This window comes from Typha latifolia, chromosome 15, assembly GCF_019914945.1.
Source record: "Typha latifolia isolate L0001 chromosome 15, TyphaL0001v2, whole genome shotgun sequence".
NCBI classification, from domain to species: domain Eukaryota; kingdom Viridiplantae; phylum Streptophyta; class Magnoliopsida; order Poales; family Typhaceae; genus Typha; species Typha latifolia.
The window spans coordinates 4,776,413-4,786,645 of record NC_133100.1 but is presented as its reverse complement, the minus strand read 5'-3'; positions in this window follow the sequence as shown (position 1 = coordinate 4,786,645).

The window sequence follows — 10,233 nt, the reverse complement described above, 5'->3', positions numbered from 1 at the left end:
TGGAGAGGGTAGGGCTATGGTGTAATAGATGAGTTGGGTATTTAAATAGCGAGAAAACAGATATCTGTTATCCAAATCTGTATCTGATAATATTAGTTATACTCATATCCTTATCTGGATCTAGATATTTTCTTAATAGACTACCCATATCTAGATCGAAATCCGAATATTTTACTATACTCCTATATGTATCTGTATCCCGATCCGGATCGGATAAGATTTTTCCATCCGTATCCGATCCAATCCATATCAGACTTAAACCAACCCGTTTTCACCCCTACTGATGGGCAACCATATTTAGTTTAAATTTTTAATTACTGAAGGACAACTATTTTTTCTCCCTTAAACAAGACTAAATACAGTTGTCAATAGCTATTTTCATTCTTCTAGTGGTAAATGCTCATGAGGTTTGGTATTACTCATGGAAGATTGTAAGTCAGATGTTATTTTGGAGGGCTAAATAGAATGATAAACTACCCTTCTTCATTTCTCAACTCCAGTTTTAGCAGTTGCTTATACAAACTAATTAGGATAGGAGAAGGTATACAATAAGCAAAAGCAATAATGCCAATTCCAATTAATTTACTATCAGATTTACAGAAATCTTCTTGATGTTAAAAGTCTTATGTTGCAAACCCCTAGAACTGGATATAAGTTATACTTAATAACTTGGCATATTGCAACACATATAGACCATAAATAGTTAAATACTTGTGGCATAATTCTGACTACCCTGAACTGGGGTGACCTCTGAATAGTCTGACTCCTTAGTTTCTAATCAAGTTCATGGATCAAAAGGTAGAACACATAGAAATGAATTGATAATATGTTGAAATTTGGCTCAAATTCAGATTTCAGCGTTTTGCAGGCTTACTGTGCCAATGTGTTCGAACGGGCCCTGGGGGCGTTCAAACGTAGTTCCCAGATAGAGACGGGGTGATGCAAGTGTTCGAACGGCCTAGCCATGTTCGAATGCGATTCTCAACCGAGAGCAGCCTTCAATGCAGGCATTCGAACGGCTCCTCCTGCGTTCAAACGCGAATCAACCCGAGAGCAATCTGGGATGCAAGCATTCGAACGGCCCCTTCCTGCGTTTGAACGCCCCTTTGGTTCTACTGCTTTGATATTGGGCGTGTTCGAACGCGCCCCCGAGGGCGTTCGAACGCGACGCGAAAAAACCCAATGTGAACCAACCTTATAAATAAAAATGTTGGGTTTTAGGGTTTGGTGTGGGCATTTTGCAAGAGAGAAGAACTTGTAAGGGAGAGCCACCATTGTTTAGAGTGAGATTAGAGTTGTAAACTCTTTGTATTTGGTGATTTGCATAGTGGATTGAAGATTGCTCCACCCGTGGACATAGGCACTCTGCCGAACCACGTAAACCTCGTCTCTCCCTCTTTTCTTTTTGTGGTTTGCATCTATTTGGTGTTCATATTTGTGATTACCATGGGTATTTGAAGTTCTCTACAACTAGCATCTTGTATTTGGAGTTCTCATATTGATATTGATATTAGCTTTGCTAATATTCGGTTTGCCCCAAATTATTGCTATTCCATTTAGATTTGTTTGAGGGTGAAGGGTTTTGCTTCTGCTTCCCTCACCCATTTGGATAATTTGGCACAATAAATTGGTATCAGAGTTTCAAGGTTTCAAACCTAGGCTTTGAATTTGGGGATAGCATTGATTTGCAAATATGTCGGGATCATCCAAATTGGAGAAAATTGTTTCAAATGCAAAATTGGAAGTAGAGAAATTTGATGGCACCAATAATTTTGGAATGTGGCAATATGAAGTGATGGACATCTTATTCCAACAAGAATTGGACATCACCTTGGAGAAGAAGCCTGAAGATGTATCCAAGAGAGATTGGGAGAAAATGAACCGGCAAGCTTGCAGCTCCATTTGGCTTTGTCTAGCAAAGGATCAAAAGTACTTTGTGATGAAGGAGACCTCAATGAAGAGCTTGTGGAAGAAATTGGAAGACAAGTTTATGACTAAGAGCATTGAGAATAGGTTCTATTTGAAGAAGAAGTTTTTCTGATTTCAATACAAGGTTGGAACATCTATGGCCGAGCATTTGAATGCCTTCAACAAGTTACTTGTGGATTTGCAAAATTTGGATGTGGAAATTTTGGATGAAGACAAAGCATTGGTGTTATTGAATTTGTTGCCTGATGTATATGATCGTTTGACTACTACCTTACTGTATGGAAAAGAATCTATTTGTTATGAGGATATTGCAAATGCATTGATCAATAATGAATATCACAAGATGGATAAGCAGGTTCATGGACTCTCCATCTGAAGCATTGATAGTGGGTGGTAATTCGAAAACTGGAATGTTTAGCAAGCGGGGTGGATCGTCCAGTAGAGACATTTCTGCTAGAGATGAATATTCATATTGTCGCAACAAAGGGCATTGGAAAAAGGATTGTCCGGCTTTGAATGGCAAGAATTAGCAGAAGAGAAAGGCAAATGTGGTCAATCTTGAAGATGAGTTTGATAATTTGGATTTGGATATTGCACTTAGTAGTTCATTTGTACCATGTCATACAGATGAGTGGATTTTGGATTCGGGTTGCACTTATCATATGTGTCCTCATCGAGATTGGTTTTGCACTTTTGAAGAATTGAGCAATGGCATGGTTTTTATGGGTAATGATAATACCTGTAAAATTGAAGGAATTGGCACAGTTCGTTTGTAGCTGCATAATGGATCAGTGAAAGAGTTGACGGGGGTATGATATGTCCCTCATTTGAAGAATCTCATCTCATTGAGCGCATTGGAATCCAAAGGCTTCACAATCACAATGAAAGATGAAATTTTAAAAATTGCATTGGGAATTCGAGTTGTGATAAAAGGCCTTCAGAAAATGAATTTGTATTTTTTGCAGGGCAAGACTGTGATAGGCAGGCATGGTCATGAATCACAAAGCCCAAATTTGAAGAATGAGATCTCCAAGAGAATTGGGGAGTCTTCTATTTTGGGGAGTCTTCTATTTTGAATCGAAGAATTTGGCAGAATGGCATAAGCAAAGACTTTTCGCAGCAAGTGGAGAATGAAATCCTTGGTGCTCCGCCAAAGTCTACCAAAGCAAAGAATTTGGATGTAGAAGACTCAAGTTTGCATAAGGTGGAGACCTCAACTCAGAAAATTTTGCAAAAAGGAAAATCAATTGCAGTTAGTAGACCGAGAAGAAAGACCCAAAAGTTTGCACGGTGTACTAACAGAATGGCATATGCACTTTTGGTTATTCATGACGATAGTGCAGTTGTGACTGGGGTCAAGTCCAACATTGTGTGGACTTGACCAATTATTTGCATGTTTGTCTACTTGGCATTGGCATAGTGCACTCACTCGCTTTGCATTGGTGTAGTAGACCGTTGTTTGGCATCTTTGAAGCCTCATCATAGTTGTTTGCATTTGGGTTTTGGAGTGGTGCACTCACTTTGCAATGGTGAAGACCATTTGGAGTTTATTTTGGAATTGTTTGCAGAAATTGTTTGGATTTGGCGTCTTTTGACGCAAATTTGCAAGCGATGCAATTTTGGGATTTGCAGTCATTTTGCAATGGTGGAGAGTAATTTGATGAAGTTGTGAATATTTCGTCGAGGTAGAGAATTGTTGAAATTTAGTTCAAATTCATATTTCAGCATTTTGTAGGCTTACTATGCCAGTGCGTTCGAACCCTTCTTGCGGATCAACCTGAGAGCAGTCTGTGATGCAGACATTCAAATGACCCCTTCTTGCGTTCGAAATCCCCTTTGGTTCTGCTGCTTTGATATTGGGCGCATTCGAATGCGCCTTCAAGGGCGTTTGAACGCGACGCGGAAAAATCCAATGTGAACCGTCCTTGTAAATAGAAATGTTGGGTTTTAGGGTTTGGTGTGGGCATTTTGCAAGAGAGAAGAACTTGTATGGGAGAGCCACCATTGTTTAGAGTGAGATTAGAATTATAAACTCTTTGTATTTGGTCATTTGCATAGTGAATTGAAGATTGCTCCGCCCGTGGACGTAGGCACTTTGCCAAACCATATAAACCTCGTCTCTCCCTTTTTTTCTCTTTATGGTTTGCATATATTTGGTGTTCATATTTGTGATTACCTTAGGTATTTGAAGTTCTCTACAACTAGTATCTTGTATTTGGAGTTCTCATATTGATATTGATATTAGCTTTGCTAATATTTAGTTTGCCCCAAATTATTGCTATTCCATTTGGATTTGTTTGAGGGTGAAGGATTTTGCTTCCGCTTTCCTCACCCATTTGGGTAATTTGGCATAACATAATAGTATGATTTCTTCATCATAGTATTACCTCATGCATAGTTTACTATTCAATGATATTTTTCTAGGTAGTAAATTTTCATATCTGTGAGTTTCTCGCTGTTGAAATGTTGAAATGTCCCAATTTTCTTTTTTTGCTGTTACAAATAGTAAGTAAAACTTTTTTATTATTTTTTACAAAGCGGTAAGCCCCTAACCTACTCGGTAAGCCATTGAGCCAACAAAGCCAATTGTATGACCCCCCTCGGTAAGCCCCTCCCTAACCCACTATTAAATTCCAGTTAGACTGCAGCCCACCAAGGTCTTCCTTGCCATATTGGGTTGGGCCCAACACCTCACCTATGCACCAGCCTAGCCTAACCACTCTCCTAAAGATAAATTCTTATCATATAAATAGTGTGAATTTTAAGATGACATCGAACTCACTCTAGGGAATCCTTGACTCATGTAATATGTCTAAACCTAAATTATCTAATAAGGTAATTAATTCTATTAATTCGCTAACCTTACGTATGGGTTTACTTGCGTAAATTGTTAGGATCGACACTACGCGAAGAGGATTTTGGGATTCCAGAGGAGCCGGCTAGTTGAGGGGATCTAGAGTACTATGGAGACCCCTAGGCGAGTAGAGTTTATATAAATCTAGAACAACGTACTTGTTGCTATTATAGAAATGTTAGTATTAATACATACATTTAGTGTACCATGATATATCTTGACATGTGCAGTTATTGGTAGTATACTCATCATGATATTACGAGAATATTAATGCTAGCACATGCATTAGTATAACTATAATCTATATGTATCCTGGTATGAGAAACTCTTGCATAAATATCTGTAGTGAATATAGAATGTAATGACCATGATGACTATAACATGACTTATACCGGAGTTAAGGATAGAATGTATCATATATAACTTATATTATTAGCGGCCTACACTTAAAGTCAGTAGCCTACGTGGCATTTAGGTAATTATACTTGCATAGTCGAACTAGATTATGATGATAGTAAGAATATGATTGTGAGGTGGAGATATATCTCGTACCCGACGACGCAGGGTTAGGGCATCCACTAATGAGCTGAGGGCTCGTGACTATCCCGCTGAGGACGATAATGATTTAGGGATAATGAGATATGGGCCTACGACCGGGGTCCTTAGTCTGATGGCTACAGACAACCGGTCACATGCAGTATTGCCATGCATGTTTGGGTGACATTACCGCTAGATGTGTATATATCACTCTTCGATGTATGAGATGATGGATAGTTATGTAATTATGTGGTGAATGGCTCGATGAACTATGATAAAACGATTAATGCGAGCATGTAATGACTAATCCTCCCTGACTTGCGTGAATACAAGGAAAACTACTCTTTTTACTCTTTTTACTTATAAGCATAACATGTAAATGATATGATTGAAATTTGTATGAATAAGAAATTGCATTAAGTTTTATACTTGTATAGACTTATCCTAATATGTTTAGGAGTTGGCATGTTCATGGATAGTACCGTGTAGTCTTTATCAGTTGCATTAATTTAGTAACCTATTGTAAGTCATTTAAATAAGCTTATTCTATCATTAGCAATTATAGGCATGCATTGGCATATGCACTTGTGATTTCATTATTATAAATTGTATGGATTCTACTTATTGGGTTGTGTGCTCACCACCTCTTGGTGGCATCATTTCAGAGCTAGGTGAAGCAGGTACGGATAGCGAGGAGTAGCTGCCTTTATTTTAGTTGGGGTTATTTCTATTAGTTGTATTGAGCCTCCTATGAGGGTGTTATGATTGAGGTTGTATTTTGGACATTGGAGATGTATTTTGGATGTATATATTTGAAGGCTTGTTGTGAACTGGGGAACTTGTATCCGGACTCATATTTGCTTGAGATCATTTAGGTTTGAATCTATATTTTTATGTGCCTTATGGAAATATATTACACATAAGTCATGTGATACACCACGTGAGGGGATTTACCCATGCAGTATACACGTGTATTTGAAGGTTCTGGTGTTTTATTCAAGAAATGAGTTGGATATGAAAGCATAGATGTTAATTCAACTACCACGAGTAATGCTATCATGGAACTTGAAGTCTGAACTGAGAGGTCATAAAGTAATTCCTAGAGAGTCTGAAATGAAGTAACTGATAGAGGGAGATAAACCCACAAAAGAGAGCAGTTCAAATTAGGTGCCAGCTACAATGTCATATAGGACTTTATCGATTGAATACAGGAAAATAATAATAAAAAGGATTGAGTGACTAAGCTAAGCATTAGAAAGAAAACGATGAAAACCAAAAGAAGATTGACATGAAATGAAGACAGACTTGTCAGGAGATGATTGTTAGTATGAACAACCAATCAGAAAAGACAATATGATTTTGCTCTTCTATTTATCAATGTCTGCGACGAGACTTCTTTCAATCTCACTCAAGTGTATCTTGGATGGTCAAAGAATCGTTAGTTTTACACTTTTACATGTTAGCACTTAGCATAAAACAGACATTATTGTTTTAGTTGGTTTCCTATAACCACTATTGTAACTACGACTGGTTCCCATTCAGGGTTCATGTTACAGTTTCGTGGAAATATAACTCGGAAAGTTTTATGTGCAATATCACAGCTACACTGTAAATAGAATCCCAGCATAAGACAACAAACCATACCCTTGGACAGCGTGAGGAAAACTATGTAACAAATTAAGGGAATTATGTAAAATCTCTATGTAGAGCTACTCTCTGTTTTCTTTATGATGCTAGCAGAAAGAGAAGCAGGAGGCATGCATCATTACTTGAATGGCTCTTAACATTCAAATGACCGAGGTCAGCAAACATAGCCTCTGTGCCTGTTTCATGTAACATCTTGTTAGCTACAGAAAAGCCAGTAAGGATGTATATATCACCATGGAAATAACCAAATAAAAGCATGACCTGTAATGCATAGGACAACACCTCCAAGAGAGATCCATCCTTGTTTTCCATTTCTTTTGAAATTTGAAGTAGTCTATCATGTACTCTGGATTGAATGCAAGCAAAACTCCGATTTCATATTTGAATAAGTTGGCAAAAGAAACTATACAATGATGATAGGAGTAAAGGAGTAACCAACTTTATCTGTACCGAGACGCTGAGTAGCAAATAGCACGACCAGAATGGCGATGGAAATATAAACAATTTGGCCTGCACAAGAAGAATAGAGAAAATTCGTGTTATTATAAGATAATTCAGAAAATCAAAAATCTCCAATTATAGTTTTTCTGGTAGTATGGATCTTGAATTATTCTGTGAAGTAGTTCTTCTTTGGATGAGTGAAATTGTGAATTATCAAAATTTAAGATCTGCGGTAAAAGATCCCTCTGCAGCTTCTTATGCACATCTGGGCATGGTATAAATGTAGACTTATTTTCTTCTGCAAATAAGATTAAAGGCAACTTCACTTTAAATCAATCTTTCCGGTGTTGTTGTTAGGTCTTCTTTCCCATTTCATATAGATAGATCCACATGGAATATTTTTTATAGCCAATATTTTATCCTTTTGTTTTTTGGGATTTTCTCAAATTGTCCTCTCAGGGTAGTAGTTTCATGTAATTACTGAAGCACATGCTGTTTGATAGATCCTTTGAATTTATTTCATTATCTACTAAGTTTAGTTTAATGGTACCAATTTCTCTCCGCATCAGACTATTTCCAAGATAATGTCACATCAATATTATTTGTATAATGGTTGTAAAGTTGCTTGTAAGCATAGCATTACTCCTCCAATTAGTGAACTCATAGTTAATGTAAGCTAAAAGGACAACATTTTATGTATGTTTGATTGGTATTTTGATTTTGTCTAGTTATCTACTAAAGTTAGTTTGATGACACCAATATAAAAATCAAGGAACCTCTTTTCTTTTAACAAATCGTCAATCTTATCAACTCGTTAATTTATTAGGAAAACCTAATTCGAATGTGACATTTTTGTAACAACAAGTGTCACTGCTAATTAGTTTTGTTCGTAAGCAATCCAAATGTCTAATGGGCCATCACATCAAGAAGAGTTAGTATTTACAATAAACTGATGGAATAACTTTGGAATTGGGATTTCTTTTTGCTGAAAAATAAATAAATAGAACTGTTTTTTTTTTCCGAAAAGAGTTGGTTTGCAAGTGGTCAATTGGATCAACTTGACACATTTACACAGATGACTTTTCAAAGGCAGAGTTAATTTAGCATAACCCAAAAGAGAAATATTTTAAACTTTAGGGTAATTTTTCTTAGCCCATTAGAGCAGTGTAACAAGTTAGAAGCTGCAAGAAACTCCAATGGGTAATCAATTTTGCAAAGTATTCTCCAGCAAATCACAGGATATCGAAATTTATCTTGTTGGGGATGTGGAAACACCGAAAAGTTTGGTATCTGCTTATAGGGAAGAAAAAAAAAGGGAAAAGAAAAGAAAAAAAAACAGAATGAATTTACAAAATCAACAAATACTAAGAACTGCTAAAGTAGAGGGGAAGCTGAGAATTTAACAAAATTCTAATAAGAGTAGAACAAAGTTCATACAAAAGGATGTATTTACATGGTTACATCCATTACACATTCCGACTTCAACTCAAACAAACTTCAAAATTGATACGATTCGGACTTCACCGACGTCGTCTCGAGCATGGGTTCACTTTAGGAGTATTTTTATTTCATGTTTTAGTGTTTAATTTCTATTAAAATAAGTTTTCTGTAAGTCGCGTTCGAACGCGGGTGGAGTGAGTTCGAACGCGGTTTGTGAACGGGGTTGTGAACGTGGAGAAGAGAATGTACTGTGCGTTCGAACGCACTGTGAACGCCTGCATCGCGTTCGCAAATACCGACAGGCGCGTTCGATCACGCGTTCGAACGCCTGCATCGCGTTCGCAAATCCAGAAGAGCTAATTCGGTGCGTTCGAACGCGGTCGGGCGAGTTCGAACGCGGTCGGCGAAAATTATGTTTTAGGGTTAATGTGAGTTGTTGGTTAGCCTATAAAAGAATGTGTAGGGCAACCAAAATCATCATTGATTATTGAGATTGAGTTTTGCCTTGCCTCATTCGTCTTCTTCGCTCCCGTTCTCTCAATCCCCGGCGACGCCGCTTCTAACCTCCCTCGTCCGGCTAATCACCCTAGTCCCTTAGGAGTGGCCCTCTTCTCCCCCTTCGTCCAATCTATCCAACACTTGCCCTAATCCTTCCATCAACCACAACCGTTCCACCATCACTTTTCACCGGTGCCATACATTAACGCCGGTCCACCACCATCCACCATTACCTAGGATCTCGTGCCTCCATCCACGAATCCAAAACAGAGCATCCTGACGTTTGTCCACTAAACGAACGATATCTCGAGATCCCCAACTCCGATTCGCCTGTAACTAGATTTGTTGGAAAGCTCTTTTACGAGGCTACAACATATCAAAATCTCACGTCGATCCGACGACAGCATATTTTGGGATCTAATTTCAAAGTTCCGTGCCAGATTGTATCAAGCTGGTATCAGAGCCTTAGCCCCAAAGAGAAGATCGTATCAAAAATTAGACACGTCCAAACTCTAGATACATGGAAACCTCGGTTACATATACAATGTGCGACTCCCCTCTATTTCTTATACTAGGAACTGAGCAATTTCAAGTACTACAATTACTACAATTACTAAACAGATATAAACTAGAGGAATAGAAAGAGGGGAAAAAAAAGAAGAAAAAGAAGCAACAAACCCATGAGAGAGAAAGGGATTTTTCTCCCCCTCTCTCTCCAGGAGGATCGCAGAGGAATACTACGTCGCGGTCTTTTTACCCTGAGTTGGAGCCTCGATTAATCGCAGGTTTAAGAGGCGGTTACGGATACTAATGCTAATGATTCCTCGATGTTTTGGTTAGTGGCTCTTTTTTTTTTAATTCTTTGAAAGAACATTGATGATATGTTG